The following is a 24337-nucleotide window of genomic DNA, read 5'->3' as shown; positions in this document are numbered from 1 at the left end:
ACTGGGTTTATGTCTGAATGCCTTCGAGCCTTAAAGAATATTGTAACTTATGTTTGAACGTTGTTTAAGTTATTAGTTGGGGTTTCGAACCACGGTCTTGCCGTTTGGTCTTTATAGTTTACAATCTCGTCCTTAACTTGGACTGTAAATATTTTTGATACTTCTGTGTATATGTTTATGCAAAGATTTTGAAAGGAAAAAGAAAATATATTTATATATTCTAGTACCTGTAGATGTATGTGGCGTCCTTGCTGTGACTGTGTTTATTGGTTCTATGAAACCCTCCGTCGATGTATGACTATAGTCTTTGCTAGGTTCTTTGTATACTCATGAACTGTAGATGTTGGTTGTAACTGTATTTGATTCCTCCGTTGGTTATTACACCCTCATATTTGTGGTTGATTCTTCCATGAGGCCCTCTGTTGTTTCACTGAATTTGAATTTCTCGGTGGTTGTTAAGAAAAACTAAATTGCTAATTCTCTATGGTTATTATGGAACACACTCAGTTCTTAATTAGGAAGAAATTAATCTGTTGCTGCAATGGAAATGGATTCAGATTCTCTCTTAAAAAATGCTTGTATGTTTCTATTCTTTTTAGCTATGATGGAATCCATTACAGTTTTTTATTTTTTCCTTTTTTAAAGGATTAGTGTACAGTTACTTAAAACTGTCAGCAATTACTTATGGTTATTCATGATAACTGTTCATTTCTTTTTATCTAGATTCTAAAATCAACCTACAACAGTAAATTTAAAAGAAAACGTAATTAAAATAAAAACAGTAGGCTGAGACAACCTTAAACTTTCCACAACATCCTAAATGCTATTAACTAAAAGAATTAAATGAGACTTAGAAAACTAGTTGTGAACCTCTCTAGTTTGCTGAGACAAATACTCTAGCCTTGATCTCCCCTAGCTGGATGCTCCTACATTAGGCTCCCAGGGTAATAAAAATTCATGGTTTCGGTCCATGAGCTCCTCGACTGAATACCCTACACGGTGTATGTATCCTGCGTCAAGCCATGAACTATCCTCAATGGGATGGTTCTTCCACTTGACAAGGTACTGTAGGTACTCTTTTCTTCGTGTCTGCCTGACCACCTGTGTATTGAGGATTCTCTCGATCTCAAGGGGCTGAGCTGAAGGCATTTGCCTCATCCAAGAATTGCTTCATTTCTGGGTATCCTGATTTGGCCGTGTCGAAATGTTGTCTTAAGGACTGGCAGTGTATGGAAACAAATATGCCACGTTAAAAATAGGCGATATGCCTATTTCTGGAGGCAGTTGCAATTCATAGGCATTTGCAGAAAATTTAAGTAAAATTTTGCAAGGTCCAATTTTCTTAAATTTCAATTTATTGTATTCACCCTTAGGGAACCTTTCTCTGCACAAATGTGCTAGGACTTGGTCCCCTACATTAAATTGTACCTCCCGCTGTTTCAGATCTGCCTGTTGTTTATACCTCTGACTGTTGTCCTGTAACTTTGACTTTACCTGCTCATGTAGGTCATTAATTGCTCTTGCGAAATCTTCCTTGTCAGCACTCCTTCTTTCCAACTGTCCTAGATCTCGTAACTCATGCACTCCGCGAGGATGCATTCCATACAACATCTGAAAAGGACTATTTCTCGTGCTTCGATTTGGTGAATCGTTGTAAGAAAATTCCACTTGGGCAAGTACACAATCCCAAATGCATGAAGTTTCTCCAACTAAGCTCCATAGTAGGTTTCCCAAGCTCCTATTTACCACCTCCGTTTGCCCATCGGTCTGTGGGTGATAAGTGGAGCTGAAATTCAACTGTGTGTCCAGCTTTTTCCACAAGGTGCACCAAAAATGCCCTATGAATTTCACATTCTTGTTGAAAACAATGGACTTGGGCAGGCCGTGCAGTCTGACAACTTTAGTAAAAAACAAGTGTGCTACATGAGTGGCATCACTGGTTTTCCTGTAAGGGATGAAATGTGCCATTTTTTAGAATCGGTCCACTACCACCATAATGGAGTCATACCCTCGCTGTGTTCTTGGCAGACCCAAGACAAAGTCCAAGCTGACTGAGTCCCACGGTCTACTTGGAATAGGTAGTGGTGTGTAGAGTCCCATGTTCTGACTGTGTCCTTTCGCCAACTGACACAATTTACACCTAGTCACATATCGTTGCATGTCTCTTCGCATCTTCGGCCAGTAATAAAAATGACTGAGCTGTTCCAAGGTCTTATCAATGCCGAAGTGTCCTGCTAGACCTCCGCTATGTATTTCCTAGATGATGTTCTGCCTCATTGAACATTCGAGAATACATAGTTGTCCTCCTTTAAATAGCAGCTCCTCCTGTAAGCTATAGTCTAGCCATGGACTATTATTCCTCAATAAGGGGTTTTGGCAGGTTTCATAAGCCTCCTTGAAATCTACATCTTTTTGATACAAGTCCTTCAGGTGTTCAAAACCCAAAACTTGTATCGTGCTCTCCTGTAAGAGTAAAACTCTTCTGCTTAATGCTTCTGCTACCTTGTTGGCCTGTCCACTGATATGCTTCAATACAAACGTAAAACTCTGCAAGTACTCAACCCATTTCGCATGCTTGTGGTTCAGCTTATGCTGCTGCATAACATACTGCAATGCAGAATTATCAGAAAACAAGACAAACTCATTACCCAACAAATAGTGTCTCCAATGCTTCAATGCTTGGACGACAACATAAAACTCCTTGTCGTAAGACGTGTATTTCTGCCTACTTTCATTTAATTTTTCACTGAAGTAAGCCACTGGTTTGTCTTCCTGGCTGAGTACGGCTCCAATGGTTGTACCACTGGCATCACAATGAACTTGGAAAAGTTTGTTAAAATCAGGCAATCTCAAGATTGGCCTTTCAGTGATCTTCTTCTTCAATATCTAGAAGTTTTTCTCTACCGCTTCAATCCAATGGAAAGGCTGACTTGCCTTTTTAATGGTGTCCAACATAGGTGCGTAGATCCCACTAAAATCCTTTATAAACTTACGATAGAAACTCGCCAACCCGTGAAAACTCCGAACTTCGAACAGACTCTTAGGGGATGGCCAGCTGATTATAGCTGCAACTTTTTCTGGGTCCATTTTCAGCTCATTTTCTGAAATCACAAAACCCAAATAAACTAATTCCTTCTGAAAAAAAAAAAAAAAAAAAAAAAAAAAAAAAAACAAACAAACAAAAACAAACAAACAAACAAACATTTTTTCAAATTTATTAGCAACTTATTTTGTTGTAATTTCTCCAGCACATATCTAACATGTCGAAAATGTTCTTCTCTGGTCTTACTAAAAATCAGTATATCATCAAGATATACAATCACGAATTTCCCAATGAACTCTTTCAACATCTCGTTCATTAGGTGCATGAAAGTGCTAGGGGCATTACTTAACCCAAATGGCATCACCAGCCACTCATACAAACCTTCATTAGTTTTGAAAGTTGTTTTCCATTCGTCCCCTTCTCTTATTCTGATATGGTGGTATCCACTTTTTAGATCTATTTTCGAAAAATATGCGGCTCCACTCAAGTAGTCCATCATGTCATCCATTCGTGGCAATGGGAACCTGTACTTGATGGTAATCTTATTGATGGCCCTTGAATTAGTGCACATTCACCACTCTCCTCCTTTCTTGGGAGCTAAAACTGTCGGAATTGCACAGGGGCTTCAACTTTCCTATATTAATCCTTTGTCCAACAATTCCTATACCAGATTCCTAATCTCTTCATTGTCCTTAGGACTTATCGGGTAAGCAACCTTGTTTGGTAAACTAGCTCCGGGTATGAAATCTATGTGACGACTGATACTTCTCTTGGGTGGTAACTTATCCAGTAAATCATCCACCACAATGTCGCTGAACTCCTACAACATATCCTAAATTTCTTCACGTAAGTTCGGAATTTTAGTATGTAAGAACACTGTTCTCGGCCTCCTTACAACAACATACTTTATCTAATTATCTTCAATCTGCTTCAAAAATTCTTTTCCTCCCACCAGTAGCACTTTGGCTCCACTAGCTTCTGCTATCTCTTCTTCCTTGATGGGTGCAAGCGTATGCTTAATCCCATCCTTGACAAACTTATAGCAGTTTGTCTTTCCATCATGAACCACTTTTCGGTCATATTGCCATGGTCTACCTAGCAGAATATGACACACATCCATAGGAATAATATCACAAGTTACCTTGTCCCTATATTTGCCAATATGGAACTCAACCTCACACTGTTCATCAACTAGCAGTTGATGCCCTTTCTGTAACCAAGACAACTTATAGGGAGTGGGGTGCTTCAACATTTTCAAACCCAACTTCTCCACCATCTCTGTGGCAACTAGATTATAAGTGCTTCCACTGTCTATAATCAGTTTGCATCGTTTCTCGTGTGACTTACACACGGTCCGGAATAATTCCTTTCTTTGGGTTCGGTCAGCTGTCTCCTTTGTCTGTTTCAGCAGTACCTTATTCAAGACCAAGGCCTCTCCTGTCTTCGGTACATTCTCTACCTCCTGGGGTAGTGCCTCTGCTTCCTCTATTTGAGCAACATATGCTCCTCTTCGTCCAACCTGTTCACCTTCAGGACACTCATAGGACTTGTGCCCCCACTTGTGGAACTTGTAACACTGGATGGCAGCTCTTCTGCCTCTGCCACTACCCCTTCTATGCTGGTATGTTCTTCCTCCCCTAGTGCTACTTTCCTTTTCTTTTGTTCTTGAAGTCTTTGAAATGCTGCCTTCTTCACTGTGGTTGGCAGTTCTGCCTCTGCCAAAGGATTGTCCTTTCCCTCTGCCAGATCCACGTCCTCTTCTGGCATTCTGTCTCGTAGTAATATTCTCTTCTGCCTTCAAGGCATTCTGATAGGCTTCATCTATATTTTTTGGGGAAAAAATACTTATCTTGTCCAATATCTCTAGCCTTAGGCCATTTACAAACCTCGCTGTTTTTTCTGGGGTGTCCTCCACATAACCTGCTCTCAGGTTCTCATGATAAAATTCTTCAGTGTATTCTTTTATAGTCATTTCCTTCTGCTTCAGATTTTTCACCTGTTGGTACATAGCAATCTGATAATCTTTGGGCAAAAACTTACCCTTCAATTTGGCTTCCATCCTGGTCCACTTTTTAATAGGTTTCTTATTTAATATCCTCCTCTCTGCTTGTACACTATCCCACCATAAGGTTGCATGCCCTTTCAACTTGGTGGCAGTGAATTTAACTCTTCTATCTTCGCTGATCTCCTCATATTCAAAGTACTTGTTTAACTCACTGATCCAGTCCAATAGTACTTCTGCGGACAAACTACCATCATAGGTTGAAATCTCAGGCTTTGGCTTACTACTAGCCAACAAAACTGACTTTAACAACCTGATTTCAGGTCCTTCCTCATCTGATCCATCTGTCATAGCTGCAGCTTCTTCCTCACTGTCGTCTCCTCTGTCCGGATCCCTTCTCCTTCCTACTTCTACTGCCGCCAAATGGGAATTTAGGATCCTAATCTCCTCTCTCAATCCTTCATCTGCTACTCTTCGAATATCTCTTCCACAACCTCATCTTCCAACTTCCATTTATAAAAAAAAAAACTTAATCCTACTCTGATACCAAAATGATGGGACCAACCCTATTGTACCCCGTCAATTATTAAACGTGTGATTTTTGATAATATCCAGTGGTTGATTTGTGTTATTGTGTGATTAATTGTTTGGTACCAGCTCTTAATTGTGAGGGGGACACCTATCCCGACCTCGGGCTCTGCTCTCCTGCCTTTACACTACACTCCTGAAAAACCCTAATCCCTCATTTGGTCACTGTGCCCGACATTTCTCTGTTCTGCTGAGAGGGTTTGCTGCTCTGGTTTTGTTTTGCAGTTGGTGAGGGTTCGATGGCTCTCTGTCTGCACACCTTGGTCATGAATCTCGCTCTTGTAGCCGAGGGTTCTGGTTATGTGTTAGCTCTGGTTGCAGTCCTCTGTTCGCCGGTTCTCTCAGGGGTTTTGAAGCTCAGCTCTGTGGATGCCAAGTCTCAGGGTTCTGCAAGTTGCTTTCTCTATTCAGATGGTGGCGTTGGCTACCTCTTTGATGGCTCTGTGGGTGCTATTTCACTTCATGGTCGCTTTGATTTTAAGATTGTGCTTGTGGTTATAGTTTTGTTGAAGCTTTTGATTTTCTATGCAATTGTTTCACTGTATAACTGTCAATTTGTCAATTGTTTCAGGCCACGGTCGCGGGGTGACCCAGCGCTCAGCTTCTGCTCGACAAGTTTGCACAGGTAAGCCCTCTATCTTTGATTCACGACACTGCTCTGATTTTCTGTTAGTACTAAGGGTTTTCGCTCCTTGTGAGCAGGGTCCACTCTGGTGGCTGTGACCTGGTCGAAAGCTCTCCTTCTCCTGTGCGAGCTCGGCTCCTCTGGTAAGTTCCAACTCTGTAAACCCTTACCCCTATCTTTCTGCTTTAGTTTTGGAATGTAACTTCTGTTTGTTGATGGTTGGCTCTTGGTGGTTGTAGGTGGACGTTGAGCCATCCTGGTTGCTGGTCTCGGGTCCTGTTGCCCACACATTGGAACGGGTAGGGTCATTCCATGTTTCTTTGTTTGTTTTCTTGTCTCGGCACTCTTGCTGCCTGTTGGTTGTCTTTGGTCTGTGGTTGAGGGCTTCAGCCTCTCTGTTACTGGCTTTATGTCTGAATGCCTTCGGGCCTTAAAGAATTTTGTAACTTATATCTGAACGTTGTTTAAGTTATTAGTTGGGGTTTCGAACCACGGTCTCGTCTTTTGGTCTTTACAGTTTACAGTCTCATCCTTAACTTGGACTGTAAATATTTTTTATACTTCTGTCTATATGTTTATGCAAAGATTTTGAAAGGAAAAAGAAAATATATCTATATATTCTGGTACCTGTAGATGTATGTGGCGTCCTTGCTGTGACTGTGTTTATTGGTTCTATGAAACCCTCTGTCGATGTGTGAGTGTAGTCTTTGCCAGGTTCTTTGTATACTCAGGAATTGTAGATGTTGGTTGTAACTGTATTTGATCCCTCTGTTGGTTATTTCACCCTCGTATCTGTGGTTGATTCTTCCGTAAGGCCCTTTGTTGTTTCACTGAATTTGACTTTCTCGGTGGCTGTTAAAAAAAACTAAATTGCTAGTTCTCTGTGGTTATTATGGAACACAGTCAGTTCTTAATTAGGAAGAAATTAATCTGTTGCTGCGATGGAAATGGATTCAGATTCTCTCTTAAAAAATTCTTGTATGTCTCTATTCTTTTCAGCTATGATGGAATCCATTACAATTTTTTATTTTTTCCTTTTTTAAAGGATTACTGTACAATTACTTAAAACTGTCAGCAGTTACATATGGTTATTCATGATAACTGTTTATTTCTTTTTATCTAGATTCTGAAATTAACCTACAACAGTAAATTTAAAAGAAAACGTAATGAAAATAAAAACAGTAGGTTGAGACAACCTTAAACTTGCCACAACATCCTAAATGCTAGTAACTAAAAGAATTAAATGAGACTTAGAAAACTAGCTGTGAACCTTTCCAGTTTGCTAAGACAAATACTCCAGCCTTGATCTCCCTAGTTGGATGCTCCTACATCATGAGGCCATAACAAAGCTTGATCTATTTGTGAGGATTCGTGGCAGTAATTACGTGGATCACATTGTAGTTCAATCTGTTTATCAGAATTGAAGGGAGTAACTGCGTAAACATGATAGGGATGTCCGTTATTTTCTTTTTCCATCTAACATCTTTCTTCTTTGTTAGCCTAGTTAATAATCCGAGAAACATAGTCTCATAAATATCAAGTGGCAAGTGCATCGTATTGTTGTGCATTCAATGTTGAAGGTGAACATGAGATAAAGTAATGATAGTGTATCAAGTGGCCAGTGCATCGTAGTGTTGTGTATTCAATGTTGAAGGTGACCTTGAGAAAAAGTAATGATAGCATTGTTGTAGATTCCATGTTGAAGGTGTCCGTGAGAGAAAGTAATAATAGCAGTGACTTAGTATTTTTTTTGGATTTTTCTAGAAACAATTACCTATTTTTTCATTGTTTTTATATTAACATATAAAATAGATTGCAAAGCTAATTAGTTTATATAACTTTTATCTCTAAATAAAATTAAACAAAATAATAAAATCTATTTACAAAACTTTTATCTATAGATAAGTAAAATTAAACAAAATAATGAAATCTATTTACAAAACTTTTATATTAAACAAAACAATGGAATCCAAGTCTACGGGGGTTAATTAAATCATAACAAATTGCATTTTGGTTATAAAGATTGAATGAAGGCTTACCCTTTAAATTGAAGAAATATAATTTACTTCGGTTAATGTATTGTTTTGACGAATTATCATTAATCAATACAAATTCCTATATTTTGAAAGATTTAATTTTATTTAAATTCCTTATATAAGATAGAAAAAAAGTGAAATCTAAATTTACAGAGTTAAATTAAATAATGTCCAAATATTGAATGGAGCACAATTATTTAAATTAAAGTTATAATTTTGGTTAAATTCACATTTTTTTGTTAATCTTTTGTTGTAAATGTGTTGAATATTATGTTTAGTCCATTTAAAAAGGTAAGTGTATGTAATATGCAGCTTATTATATTTCCTTAATATAATTTACATCGTGATTTTTCCTCTGAAAAAAACTTTAATATATATTTGTTTGGTTTATTTTCTTCTTTAAATAGACTATATTTCACATGAATACCATGGGTCAATACCATAGGTTCTCAATACAATGGGTTGATACCATGGATGATTCTTTATTTTTTATTTTTATTTTTATCTTTATTTATTTTGACCAAGTTAAAATGTTTAACTTACATTAGATTACACATCTCTACCATACAAAATTAGAGAGCTCTTCTTAGACCAATTATTAATTTTATTATTTTATTATATTTTTATTTTTCTTGTATTTTGACTGAATAAAAATATTTTATTAATAATTATAATTATAATTTTTCTATTTTTTTTTAATTTAATTTTTAGCTTTAACATAATTTGAAGTCAAAATATTTTATTAATAATTATAATTACAATTTTTCTATTTTTTAATTTAATTTTTAGCTTTAACCTAATTTGAAATCAAAATGTTTAACATAATAGAATAAAAAAAAACATTATAACCTCTCTTCTATACTAGACTAAAAAACTTCTTAGCCTAATTAAGATGAATGCACTTAACATGACTAACCATTATAAAAAATATTTATTAAATATAACAACATTTAAAAAAATAATTATAAAGTATATCTATAAATAATTATACTCCTCCGTAACCAACATTTCATTTATCTATAAGTTTTGTTGCATTAATTCGTTTAACAAAAAGTCACCTACAAGTTCAAGTTATGAATAAAAAAGAAAGGAAGAGAGAATAGCTCTTATGTACATTGATTATCTGCACTGTGTCACAATAATCTATATTTTATGATAAAAAAGCAAGAGGTTGATATTTCATTCTTTACACTACAATCCCTTAGACAATCTTTATGCCGTCTCGAGCCTAATACGAATTAGTCAAAAATATATTAATTACGGCCCAAAGGAATCCAATTGTAGAAAGAGTCCTCACAATAGAATTACTCAAGCCCGGGATGAATTCGTCCATAATTACTCGTCACATGTATGAACTTTTCCCTCCATGCAATTTCTAAATTTCACAAACTAATTTTTTTACATACTCTTTCCTTCTTTTTCTATAAAAAATTATGTCCTTTCCTTTACTACAATTTCCTCCATCTTTTTTTTTTTTAATCCATGTTTAACACTCACAATTCCTGAATTTGATTAATCCAATCAATACTTAATATATGCATGATATTAGTCTTTCACATTAATATAATTACATTCAATTACACAATTAAACTACGCTTCCGTAAATAAATAATATAGTTTTCTTACCAACCTTTTAAACACACTCAATAACTAAACTTTAAAATAATAAAAAATAAAATAAATAGCTTACTAAAAAAACATTTAAAAATTTGATGTGGAATTCTATGTATATGAACTTTCTTCTTCGATCTAATTTCTGTATTGTGGAAACATAATCTCTCATAACTTTATTTTTCTCTAATATTTTAAATCTATCTAATTCCGGATCTATTATGCGCCGAGAGGAATCAAATCCTTCGAGGTGCAAACCTTCTTTTTGGAGTGTGGAATTTGAGGAAAGGTTTGCACCTCGATGCATTTGATCTCTCTCAGCGCGTGATAGATCTAGTGTTAGATGGATCTCCATTGGTTCCAGTTGAGGGCAACAATGACACATTTTCAGATTATCATTATTATGTATATGTTTGAGATAAAATTCATACTTTGAAATTTATATTACATTTTCTTTATTTGACATGACTATATCATTCTCTTCTTTAATTTTGCTTTGTTTCTTGCTTTGAATGGTTTGTATGCCTATGCTTGGATGCTTTGAGTGGTTTTTGTGTTTATGTGTTTGGATTTGGATAATAATGTTTGGGATGTTACAATTGTTGTGTTATATTTCTATATGTGTATGTAATTGTCTTAGTAATTAGTTGGCGATGAAGAAGAGAGACAATCTTGTCGATAGTTTGCAAGAGGATTGATACTGCACATATATTTCATTTAATTTGAGGTATCACAATTTTTGACAATTAATAATTCTTAATAGTGTCTCTCCAATTATTACTAAATATATTTTGAAGAGTAGTTTTAATAATTTACTGCATCAAGATTACTCTTGAAATCATTTGTTTCATTGTTAACGTTTGAAATACTTTATTTACTTCAAAATATTTTGATGATTTTTTTTAACCATAGTTTGTTTTGAAAAAGTCAAGAAATAATGTAAATTTTTTTTAATGAGTGGTCAGAATTTACAAAATATTTAAATTATTTGTTATTTTTTCGATCTTTTCATATCAATTATATGAAAAGGATAGTTGATATTATAAACCGTTCAATTCTTTAACTCGAAGTATTCTAGTAAACATCATGCCTTATCTCTCTTGCTCTCCAATATTAATTGGTTGAATTACTATAACACAAAAATCAATGCAAATTGTTAATCACTTTTTTGTGCTTACACTGAAATCAATGCATCTAATGCAAGCAATTAAATAAGATTAGAAAACATCTACACTAAAATCAATGTATCTAATGCAAGCAATGAAATAAGATTAGAAATCAACATTTACACTAAAATCAATTCGTCTAGTGCAAGCAACCAAATAAGATTAGAAATCAGAATTTAGACTGAAATCAATGCATCTAGTGAAGACAATCAAATATGATTAGAAATCAACATCTACATTAAAATCAACGAATCTAGTGCAAGCAGTCAAATAGGATTAGAAATCACCATCTACATTGAAATCAATGCATATAGTACCACCAATCAAATAGGATTAGAAATCACAATCTACACTGAAATCAATGCATCTAGTGCAAGCAATCAAATAGAATTAGAAATCATCATCTACACCAAGATCAATCCATATAGTGCAAGAAATCAAATAGAATTAGAAATCAACATGTACACTGAAATCAATGTATTTAGTGCAAGTAATAAAATAGAATTAGAAAACATCTACACTGAAATCAAGGCATCTAGTGCAAGAAACCAAATATGATTAGAAATCAACATATACACTGAAATCAATGCATATAGTGCAAGCAATCAAATATCATTAGAAATCAACATCTACTCTGAAATTAATGCATCTAGTGAAAGCAATCAAATATGATTAGAAATCACAATCTACCATGAATTCAATGCATTTAGTTCAAGAAATATTTTTCCGTCTCTCTCCCCTCCATCTATATCTATATCTCCCTCCATCTCTCCTTCTTTGTCTCTCTATCTCACCCCCAAACATACACACTCTCTCTCCATCTCTTCCTTTTCACTTCCCCCCTCTCTCTTGTTCCACATTTCTCTCTGCATGTCTTTTTCTTCCCTCCCTCTCTCCCCTTCCAAATCCATATCTTTGTCCTCCCTCTCTCCTCCTCCTCTCCCTCCCTCCCTCTCTCCTTATCTCTCTTAAGTTGTTTCACTCCCTTTCTCTCCCAACTCCATCTCTCCCCCCCATCTCTCTCTCTCTCTCTCTCTCCCCAACCCTGTCACTATCTCCTTCCCTCTCTCCTTCTCTCTCCCCCCATCTCTCTCTATCTCTCTCTTTCTCTTTTCCCTCCAACCCTGTCACTATTTCCTTCCCCCTCTTCTTCTCTCTCTCCAAATCAATATAAATATATCCAACCTTATCACTATCACGTGGAAATACTGATTTTCATATTGAGACAATCTTTGTCACAATGTGACATTAGACCATGTTTGACCATGATTATATATCCAAGGGATTTTTATTAAAGCTCAAGATTAATATTATAATCCTTATGAATAACATTATACCTTAGGAATATGAACCCTTAGATTAATAAACCCAAGGGATTGATTCTTTAAACCTAAGAGATTAATTCTAAAGCTCCAAGGTATTATAGATAGAAGGGAATAATATTAAACTGAAGGGATTATTATTATAAACCTAAGGTATATAAAACCTAATCTAAATATTATAAACCATATAAGAAACATGTTTTACCATGGATCATTTTCATATTGAGACAATCTTTTCCACAATGCGACGATGGACCATAGTTAAACATCGTTAAGCATGATGAATTTTCATATTGAGACAATATTTGTCACAATGTGACATTGGATGATGGTTGACTAGGATTATAAACTCAAGTGAATTTTAATAAACCCTACAATTAATATTATATACCTTATGAATAATATTATACCCTAGCAATATGAACCCTTAGATTAATAAATCGAAGGGATTAATTCTAAAACAATCCTTGTTACAATGTGATGTTTGAACATAGTCGACAATGTGATTAATTCTGAATCCCCAAGGTATTATAAACCCAAGGGATTAATATTATAAACCCAACATATATAAACCCTAAGATAATATTATAAACCCCAAAATATACATGGTTTACGTGGTTAAACATGGTTTATTTTCATATTGAGAAAATATTTGTCACATTGGGACATTGGACCATGTTTGACCATGGTTAAGCATGATTGTTTTTCAAATCAAGACAATGTTTGTCACAATGTGACGTTGAACCATGATTGACAATGGTTGACCACGGTTGATTTTCATATTGAGACAATCATTGTTACAGTGTTACATTTGACCATGGTTGACCATGGTCGACCATGATTATAAACCCAAGTGATTTATATTAAACCCTATGATTAGTATTATAAACCTTATGATTAATATTATACCTTAGGAATATGAACCCTTAGATTAATAAATCCAAATGAATGATATTATAAACCCAAGGGATTGAATTTAAAACCCCAAGGTATTATAAACCGAAGGGAATAATATTAAACCCAAGGGATTAATATTATAAACCTAAGGTATATTAACACAAGATAAATATTTAAACCCTAAAATAAACATGGATGACCATGGTTCATTATCATATTAAGACAATCTTTGTCACAATGCGATGTCTGGGCATGGTTGGCCATGGTTGAGCATGATTGATTTTCATACCAAGGAAATCTTTATCACAATGTGACATTCGACCATGGTTGATTTTCTTATTAAGAAATCATCGTCACAATGTTACATTTGACCATGGTTGACCATGGTTGGCCATGATTTTTTTTTCTAAATAATTCTAAATTCTATTACTGAAACATAGTGATACACTGAAGCTTTGGCTTCTACAGGTCAGTGCCATGGTTCAAGGCATATAACAGCAAAACAAGATTGAGACTACCCAGAATGGGAAACCAGTCCAGTCCAAAAATGAAATTGCAAAAATGAACTTGCTGCCCACGCAGGGGAAACCAACAAACAAGAACAGTAGCTAACATGATTCTCAAAAATGCACAAAAAAAAACCTATTGATGTAATTCTGGAAACCTGAGACTCTATGACACATGGCGAGTCATGTGGCATGCTGTGCTGGCGAGTCAAGTGTTATGTGGTGGTGACGGGTGTTCCTCAATGACGAAACACCTGTATGCATCAATGTCGTCCTCTTCCTGCTACAACGCACTCATGTCGTCTTTCTCCTGAGGGTCGCGGTTCTTCTCCTCCGTAGTGTTCTTGTCCTGAGGATTGTCCTTCTTCTCCCTTGCGCAGTGTGGTCGTCCATCGTCCCTGGCTGGCTCCTCGCAGGTTGGGCATCCATCTTCGTCGGCTGGCTCCTCGTGGAAGGTAATTGATATGGTGGCTTTTATGAGTGGTTGGTTCAGGGAGCAGCGATACATGAACTGGGCTGAGCAAAGGGGTTGTTGTGAGCTGGAGGGGATGTCAATGGTTGGAGAGGCGGATTGCGACGGTTGGGAGCGGAGGGCTCGTGAGCGGCCTCTGCCGCTACGAGTGTTTGGATGGCGGCCAGATACATATTGAGCCAAGGGGGAGGAGGAGTCTGAGGCAGGAGATGGTGGAGAGCGAGGCAATCTGCCTCTGCTACTCCCTCTTCTGCTTCGCATTCTGTGGCGAAGCCTAGGCATGCTGATGCGGGGATGGAGAGAATGTCTACGAGGAGGTGGCACTGAGAATTGAGAAGGCACAGCGGGTTCAGAGGTTGGCTCAGAGGTAGAAAGATCAGCAGACGCAGAATGGAGAATAAGGTTGCAGATAAAGCTCTGCGAATAATGATTGCCCAGACCAAATTCAATGCAGCATAGACTGCTGCAGCGCTTGCCCGTAGAAGTGCGTGAGCTTGGTTCCACTGCAACCAGCGGACAATGGTAGTGCAGAGGCATAGGATTAGAGACAAAGGAGGTGGAATTAAAATTACCAAAGGGTGCCATTATGCAGAGCCGAGGCAGGTAGACGCGGCCGAGTTGAATAGAGTGCCAACTTAAATGCCATTTACTGCTGATGTTTATTCGTTTTATGGCTTTGTGTGTGGGATTACGGATGGCCATGTGGCAAGGCCACTTTCCGTCCTGTTCCTCTGCCAACATATCAATTCTGACGTACACCCACATCTGGGACATGGTTGGCCATGATTATAAACACAAAGGATTTATATTATAAACAGAATGAATATGAACCCTTAGATTTTAAACCCAAGGGATTTATATTAAACTAAAATATTTATATTATAAACCCAAGGGAATAATAAATCCAAAGGATTAATATTAAAAACCCAAGAAAATATAAACCCAAGCGAATAATATTAAACCCAGGGGATTAATATTATAAACCTTAGGTATACAAAACCTAATATAAATACTATAAAGCCTAAAATAAACATGGTGGACCACAATTTACCATGACATATTTTCATATTGAGACAATGTTTGTCACAATGTGACATTGGGCCATGGTTGACCATGATTATAAACCTAAGGGATTTTTATTAAACCCTAGGATTAATATTGATGATGATGATGATCATGGTTAACTTCCACTAAGACCAAACTTTTGTCTATCAGACCTAAAGAAATGAATTATTTAGTTTGATTTAAGATTCTATTCCTATGCTCAAAAATCTTGGAGAGAAGCCTCCCAAGCTCACTATAATTTTGACATCATAAAAGGCTAGGAAGGTCAATATTGCAACAAATATTATGAAACTCAGATCTAATGTGGTTGTGCGCGGGGCACTCTAAGAGGAAGTGATGTTCATCCTCAATGTTCATATTCTCATAGAGATGGCAGATCCTTTCCATCCATGGTGTTTTAGGAACTGCCCAATGACCCGTTTCACTATGGATCTCATAAGATTTCATTCTAATCTTGGCTATATTAATTTTCTTCTTTGAGCTAGTTAAAACAGAGAGATACTTTTGATCTTCTAGGGTGGGGTTGATGACCTCCTTATAATATCTTAATTTTCTTTTAGCTGCTAAATCTTTCTCACACCACATTTTTTCTTTAAACCTAGAAGTAACAATATTTTTAATGTTATTAATGTTTTGCAATGCAACATTCTCGTCGATCTCCCAATGGTTTAACCAGATCCTGTTGTCTTTATACCAACCTCATTTGAGCCTTAGGTGGCTTTGGCTAGAATTTAAAGCTAGCTTAGGAAGTCTATGGTCTCCTATGTTATTGAGTTTGTGCTTGTACAACAGAAGCCTAGTCATAGCTAGGCTCTCGATAGGGGAAAGATCCACTTCTATAACGAGAAGAGGATAGGCTGCATTTCTTTTAATTTTGAGGTTATACGTTATAAAACACTTCTTGATTTGCTCCATCTTTCTCTAGGATTCTCTAGAGATGTTGCAACCCCATATCTCACATCCATATAAGATAACAGGAGTGACTAAAGTTTCAAAGAGGAACTTCTTTCTATCCCACATTATGAGGTTTGTCATTTTACAATTATTTTCAAGACCAAAATAAGCTTTCCACCCCCCATTAATCCTTTTCTAAATGCTATAGTTCCAGTTGAGCTTGTGATGAATATCAATTCCTGGGTACTTGTAAGAAGACACTTCCTCCAAGTTACTATTTTCATACATAAAATTAGCGTAAGTGTCCTTCTTGGATTTGATAGTCATAGCTTTTGTTTTGTTATTGTTAACTGTCATACCCATGGTAGAGCAGAAATCCTTAAGAAGTCTAAGTTGCTTATCAAGATTATATGGGTACCTTAAGAGAAGAACAATATCGTCAGCATAGAGAAGAAGGATGATGACTATCCCAGCTAAGATTGTGCCAACACATCCTACTTCCTCTAAACAACCTTCTAGCTTGTCAATGTAAATTCCAAATAGGGTAGGGGAGAGGGGGAAACCTTGTTTAACTCTGATATTACACTTAATATCTTTCGATCACCCCTCATTGATATTTAACTTGGCAATTACATTCTCATATAACCTTATAGCGACAACTTTCAACTTGAAAGGAACCTTCAGCTCTTCTAATATATTCCATAGCTTGTTTCTAGGAACTGTATCGAAAGCCTTTCTAAAGCCCACAAAGAAACAAAAGAGATTGGATTTATCATTGCGGAATTCCTCCACAATGATCCTAAGCATAACAAGGTGGTTTTTTGTTAAGTGTTGCCTTCTAAAACCCTCTTGGCCTTTATCCTGCTTACCTTCACTTTCAATCCATATGCTCAACTTCTTTTCCAAAATAATACCATATAACTTGGCTAAGTGAGGGCTGATCATAATTGTCCGATAATTAGAGGGATTATTTGTATCCCCTCTGAGTCCATGGTTTAGGGAACCCTTGCTTGACCTCTTGATTGAAAATCTTGTGGATGTGGGGGATGAGGACAAGACCTCCAATTTTTAAGATTTTTACCTGGTAACCTTCAATGTCCTTAGCTTTCCCACTTTCCAGGCATTTAACCCCAAAATCAATGTCTTCTAATGAGAAAAATTCTTTCGTTGTGAGCAGGGTTTCAAAGTTATCCATGGAATTTGAAGATTCATAAATATTTTTAAGATAGGAATTCCAGTCGTGTAAAGCAATTTTATAAACCTTATGAATAATATTATACCGTAGGAACATGAACCTTTTGATTAATAAATCCAAGGGATTAAATCTAAAACCCTAAGGTATTATAAACCCAAGGGAATAATATGAAACTCAAGGAATTAATACTATAAACCCAAAGTATATAAAACCTAAGATAAATACTATAAACCCTAAAAGAAACAGGGTTGACCATGGTTGACCATGATTCATTTTTCATACTGAGACAATCCTTGTCACAATACGACGTACGACTATGATTGACCATCGTTAAGCATCATTGATTTTCATATTGAGACAATCTTCGTCACAATGTGACATTGCACCATGGTTGATCTTCATATTAAGAAAATATTTTTCACAATGCGATGTTGGACCATGTTTGACCATGATTATAGACCCAAGGAATTTATATCAACCCAAGGATTAATATTATAACCCTAAGAACAATATTACACCCTAGGAATATGAACCCTTAGATTAATAAACCCAACAGATTTATGCAATCATGATTCCAATTGCGTTCAACTTAGCTACAGGTGAAATAGTATCTTCCTAATCAAATCCCTCTTTTTTTGAATAGGCTTTTGTAATGAATGTAGCTTTATACTTATTAATACTTCCATTGAAATTAAACTTGTATTTGTACAACCATTTTCATCCCATGGAAACTTTATTTTTAGGAATTTTTGTTAATTTTCATGTGTCATTATTCATTCTAGAGTTATATTCTTTATTCATTGCATCTCTACATTATTTATATTATTTATTTTCTTCATAACTTGAACATTATAAAAAATTCATTACATGATACATGAGTGCATAATATCTATACCTTGTAGGTGCCTGAGTTTGACTTGATGACCTCCTTGGAGTTTTCTCTCTTTCATCTTCTTATCCTCTTCTTGGAGTGACATGATTGCTTGATGCTTGCTCTTGAAACTGTACCTATTTCTGTGCTTGTTCTTGTTCTTATTCAACACTTGTATTGATTTTGACATAATCATTAGTATCATTCCATACACCAGTATTATTCATTTTATCACCTTCATCTACATTCTCATGAAAAACCATATCCCAACTTGCAACCAATCTTTGTGAATTGGGATAAAAAACTTGTATGACTTTTAATCATCACAAGAACCAACAAATGTGCACTCAATTGAGTTTGCATCAAATTTTCTTCTTTCATCTCTCGAAACATGAGAAAAATCCATGCATACATAAACTCTAAATGACTCACTTTTGATTTATACCCACAAAATGCTTTAGAAGGTGTTTTTTGGTCTAAACTTTTGGTTGGGCACCTATTTTTAAAATAAGTAGTCGTATTAATGGCTTCAACCCAAAAACCATTTGAAACATTGTTACTGTGAAGCATAGTAGATGAAAATTCCACTAGTTTTCTATTTTTCCTCTCAACAACTCCATTTTGTTGACGTGTATGTGGAATTGTAAATTACTGCAGAATCCCATTTCTTTTACAAATGTTGACTAAATGCTCCTAATTTATATTCCCCCCGTGATTAGATCTAAAATTTTTGATGCATTTTCTACTTTTTTTTTCCACCATATTTTTGAATTCATTAAAGTACTCAAAAACATCATTCTTCTTTCTTAGGAAATATAGGCAAGTATACCTAGATCTATCATCAACAAAAATAATAAAATACCATGCTCCACAAAGAGATCTAGTTTTCATAGGTCCACATACATATATATGAATCTATTCAAGTATTTCCCTTTGTCTTTTCTCTTTATGTATAAGAAATTCTTGTGTATGTTGCTTTCCAAGTGCACATCCTTCACATTCAATATGATCATTCTTCATAACATGAAGACCTTCAACCATTTTTTTTCTTTTGACGTAACATTAAATCATTGTGATTTAAATTCCCATGCCTTTGATTCCATAACTCTTCTATTGACATTGTTGTAGATATCAATGCTTGATGGCCAGTCTTGGTCACATCTAGCTTATACAATCCTACAACTTTGGTACCTATGGAAATAACTTTGTAGCGATATTGGATGTGTTTAACAACACATTGTGATTTAACAAATTCCACCTTGAAATATCGATTAGCAATAGTTGAAAGATAAATTAAATTCTTTTTGTTACTAGAACCATACATCACATTATGGATATGTCTCTATTTTCCATTAGGAAAATTCATACCTATTACTCCATAACCTTGAAATTTAAGTGGTTTGTTATGAACTAGATAAAAATATGTTCCATCAATTTTCTCGTAATATTCATCAATCCAATCCTTATTAAAATCCATATGGAGTGATGCTGCAGAATCAATGATCCAAGAATTCACATCAACAATCTTCATAGACAATGCAACATAAAAAAAATCTAATATTTTTAAATCCATCATCGATTTAGGTGTCTTTTCCAAATTTTTGTTATACTTTTTTTTCTTTGTTTAGATTCATTATATATTATTTATAACAATCTTTAGAGTGATTCCAAGGTTTTCCATAATAATTACAAACATCATTTCTCTTCTCATGAGTTGGAACTTTAGATTGTGCCATACCTTAATGTTTTTCTTGAAAATTGCCTCTTTTGTTTTTTTTCCCATGGCTTACCTTTGAATGGTTGTTTACCTTTGCTACCAATGCCAAATATGAACTATTAGAGCCCAAATCAAAGTTCTTCATCCTATCTTCCACTTGGGGAAGAATCCACATTAATTTATCAAGCACAGGAGACTTCTCTCTAGCTAAAAGACTTCAAATTACTATTTAATAATCTTGCTCTAAGCCTTTTAATGTGATGGTCACTAAGTGAGTATTGGATATTGTTTCACAAATATCTCCTAAATGATCACTTATATCTTTGACACAGGAAATAACATTACTTATATCTTCATTTTCCTCCATTTTTATAGATAAAAGAGTAGTGTTCAAAAATAAGATTCAGTGTCTATATTTTGTTCCATACAAACTCTTGGGTGCATTCCACAATTATTTTGATGTCTTGAAATCTCTGATGTGAGGAATTATATTTTCCTTTAGAAAGATATGCAACAACACCTTTGCATTGAGTTCCCATTTCCTAGAATATGAAATAACGGTAACAACAATGTGTTTGGGTTCATACCCACTTACAATTTACTATAAATGATAACCATACAACATTGTTATCAACTTAAATTTCCTGTTAACATAATTTGTACCATCAATCTTAGTGGATTCATTCAGATATGCATCAGCTAGAGGATTTGACATTTTTTTCTTAAATTGTCTCTAATTAATAAAATGCACCAAATTGCAAATAAATACCAAATAATATTATATCCAAACACCATATATAACAAATTCTTTTACCACACCATAGAAATTTTTACCAAACAAATCCTTTTCAACCAATTCACAAATAAATCCTTTTTCTCTTAACTTATTTCACCCATTACACCATATAAATGTAAAATCAACTTTTTCCACACAGATATAATAATATTTCTTTTAAATATATAAAAATCACATCAAACACAATCATTAAATTTAACTCACGACCTTTTTCTTTTCACTCTTTGCCAATACTTCTACAATGATCCAAATCTCCTGAGAACAAACACCTCTAGTTCAAAGTTGTAGTGGATGCTTACAAAAAATAAACACAATAACTTCTCAATTCTAACAACCCAGACATTGCCTCCCATATCTCAACATTATGGCTCTGATATCAAAATTGAAAATAAATGATAATATGAGAAGCAAAAAGTAGAATAAATTACTCAGTCTCACAATATGTGAGATCACTCTCTATTTCCCAAATGCTTGATCACACATTATATATATAGAAACTCTTAGATAAATCTTAGATATTTTAGATCCTAAGAAATTGGATCTCATATACTAAAATTGGACAATAATGTAGACAACAAAGAAACCAACTCATAGCACTAACTACAAAGTAAATGAACCCAACAACCTATGAGTACAACTCATCACAAGACAACCCATCAATGAGACAACTCGCAATTCTAGAACACTCCAGTTCTACATTATTCTAAAAAAATTATTCAAAATATATTCAAAATTGTAAACAGATAATAGTTGAATATTTTAGGATTAAAACAAAAGAGAGAAAAATATAAATAACATGGAAAAAACAATATTTACTTTGGATAATTCTTGTGAGATAAACCAATTATGAAGATATCTTCGATTACCATATGGAAAAAACGTGGTTAAGCTACTAACTAAGTAATCACAACACTTGATTTTGGTGCTTTAGAATAAATGACTCCACTCCATTTAAAGGTTCCATTACATGTAATCATGGGTTCAATACCATCAATCATTAAAACATGTGCCTAAAAATAATGGCTATGGACTAAACAAATTTGACTTTATGACTATGTCAAGTTTACCTAAAAATGCCCCTTTAAGCTTGACTTGGGAAAATTCTTCACATCAAATTCAAGAATCCTACATTCCGTATATATATAGACTTTATCATGTGTATTCATGACTAATTATGTGTTACAACTATATTCCAATTTACATGCAGTTAAAAGAAAAACCCATGTCCAAAGTAAAGTTTTATTTTTATTTTGCATACCTGGCACTTATGCCACCATTCTCTGACCTTCCCAAATTGACTTGAGCGATCCCATCAACACTCTATTTTTTATTTTTTTTGTGTGCGAGATGTGTATATGAACCATTGTTATTAAAATGTTACAGTTACTATTGTTTCAACAACTCTGTTGTAAAATGTTTTCTATTATGTTGCTCCAACAATGTTGTTGCAACACCTCTATTGTTGCATGTCATGACTCCACCATGGTTGCAACATCACCTTGCTATTAGACTAGTATTGATTCCATTTTTCTAAAGTGAAACAACTATTAATTAATGTGCTAATAAGTGGTATCAAAGTTGGATTCATTGATTCAAAGTCATCTAGAATTATTTGTGTCAAGAATAGAAAAGATTTAGGTTGAAAATTTTGAGGTGGAGGATTTCAATGGTAATAATAACTTTGAATAATGGAAGATCAACATGTGAGATTTGTTGGTGCCACAATTTTTGTTGGTCAAGGTTGTCATTGATGTCCATATGGAATTGTTGAGATGAAAAATATTCTTATAATACATGAATAACCCTACCCTCATTATGCAAACCCTAAGAGGGCACCCTAAGCATGAAGATTGAATCATAAAGACAAACCCTAGCTATATCCCTATCAAAATGATGAAAAATGAATCCCTATATGCTAATTCATGATGCATGGATAAATGATTTGCAAATAGGACGCCCTAAGCCTTAGTATTTTAAGATGCCCTTATCCTTATAAATGAAGAATGCATGTGCAGAACCCTAGCCCTTGTCCTTAATGAAGATAATAATGGCATGGATGATTGTTGAAGGTCACATTTGGAGCTCTAATGAAGAAGCCTTAGAAGCCCTAATCCTAAAATATTGAAGGCATAAAATCTATGAAGAAGGAGCCCTAGACATAAAATCCTAAAGGCTGCCTTAAATCAAATAATGATGATAATTTCACAAATTTAATTTTATTGATATAAAAATGACCTCATTGAAGGATGAAATTGAAACCAACTTGTATAGGACATTTTTCCCTCTCTAATAAGCTATCTCTCACCCTCTAACTCCTCCTAGTCTGTGAGAAAATGATTTTTTTAAGATGATATAAACATATTCTTTAGCCTAGTTGACCTAAGCTCACATGTATATGTCGGCCCCATGACCAAGAGACATGTATCTTCATTGAAGGTCGAAATCAATATATATTGATTCTTAAACACTTCATTTTATATCAACAATTTGGTGACCAGTTCAGAAAAGGACCACAGAAGGAGATAAGAAGTCGAGGAAGACAAAAGAGGAAGAAGGCTGAAGAGAAATTTATTGCTTGGCATCAACATACTTACCTTGGTTCGTTGACTACTGTAGAAACTTGAATATGGATCAAATTGTAAAGTAGTTTTAGATCTATGCTTTTGTGGAGGGTTTAGTTAGCCTTGTGAGTAGTGACTCGAAATAGTGGAATAGTCACAAGAGGCTCAGACTATTAACTATGGTAAGCACAACTCAATAATCTCGAACCTATAACAATTACCTCAAATTGGAACTTGGATTGCAATGACACCTTGTTTTGTGGAGCTTGAACGGTGGAAGCCTAGTTTTGAATTGGTGTAGCTCGAAGTGCAAGATTTGATAGTTATCCTATGGCTACTAACACCACGGACAAGTCTCGCATTGGAGCTTGGTCACCATTTGAAGATACTGGGACCTATGGAGAAGCTATAAAATTAAGGATAGTCACATTGGTTTGGCGATCGGTGCTATTGTATCTCAGACTATAACTCGATGCTATTTGCATGAATCTATGGTTCCTTTGACAGTGATTTGGGTTGACAAGAAGGCTACAAAGGCTTAACTATACACTGAGACAGACCTATGATGTTCCTTGTGAAGGTTCAGTTTTGAGATTAGACAGTTGTATGTGTATCAATATAATCACTTAAGGCTTGAAGCCCTATAATCTATCCTTCACCTTAAAAAAATCATATAAATACCTCATACTTGAAGCATTTATGGAAGCTCAGTTTCTTGTGGGTGTAAATCTCATAGTACAATCACTTGTTATCTTGTGAAGGCTCTCACCTGTGGAAGGCTAGACTTAACTTCAACTTGTGGACATTGATTTGAACTCGGACCTTGAAGTATTTGAAGTGTTGAACTATGGAAATTTGGAAGGATAGAAAAGCTTACGGCTTGAATCATTGAGACCTTGAACTTTGAGATTGAAGTATCATTAATGTTGATTGTGGAATCTTGAGCATTCATTAGAGACATCTTGGAGCT

This window comes from Pinus tabuliformis, chromosome 1_2 (assembly GCF_031772625.1).
Source record: "Pinus tabuliformis cultivar Carrire ecotype Pingquan chromosome 1_2, CPIR1, whole genome shotgun sequence".
NCBI classification, from domain to species: Eukaryota; Viridiplantae; Streptophyta; class Pinopsida; order Pinales; family Pinaceae; genus Pinus; species Pinus tabuliformis.
This window is presented reverse-complemented; position numbering follows the sequence as displayed.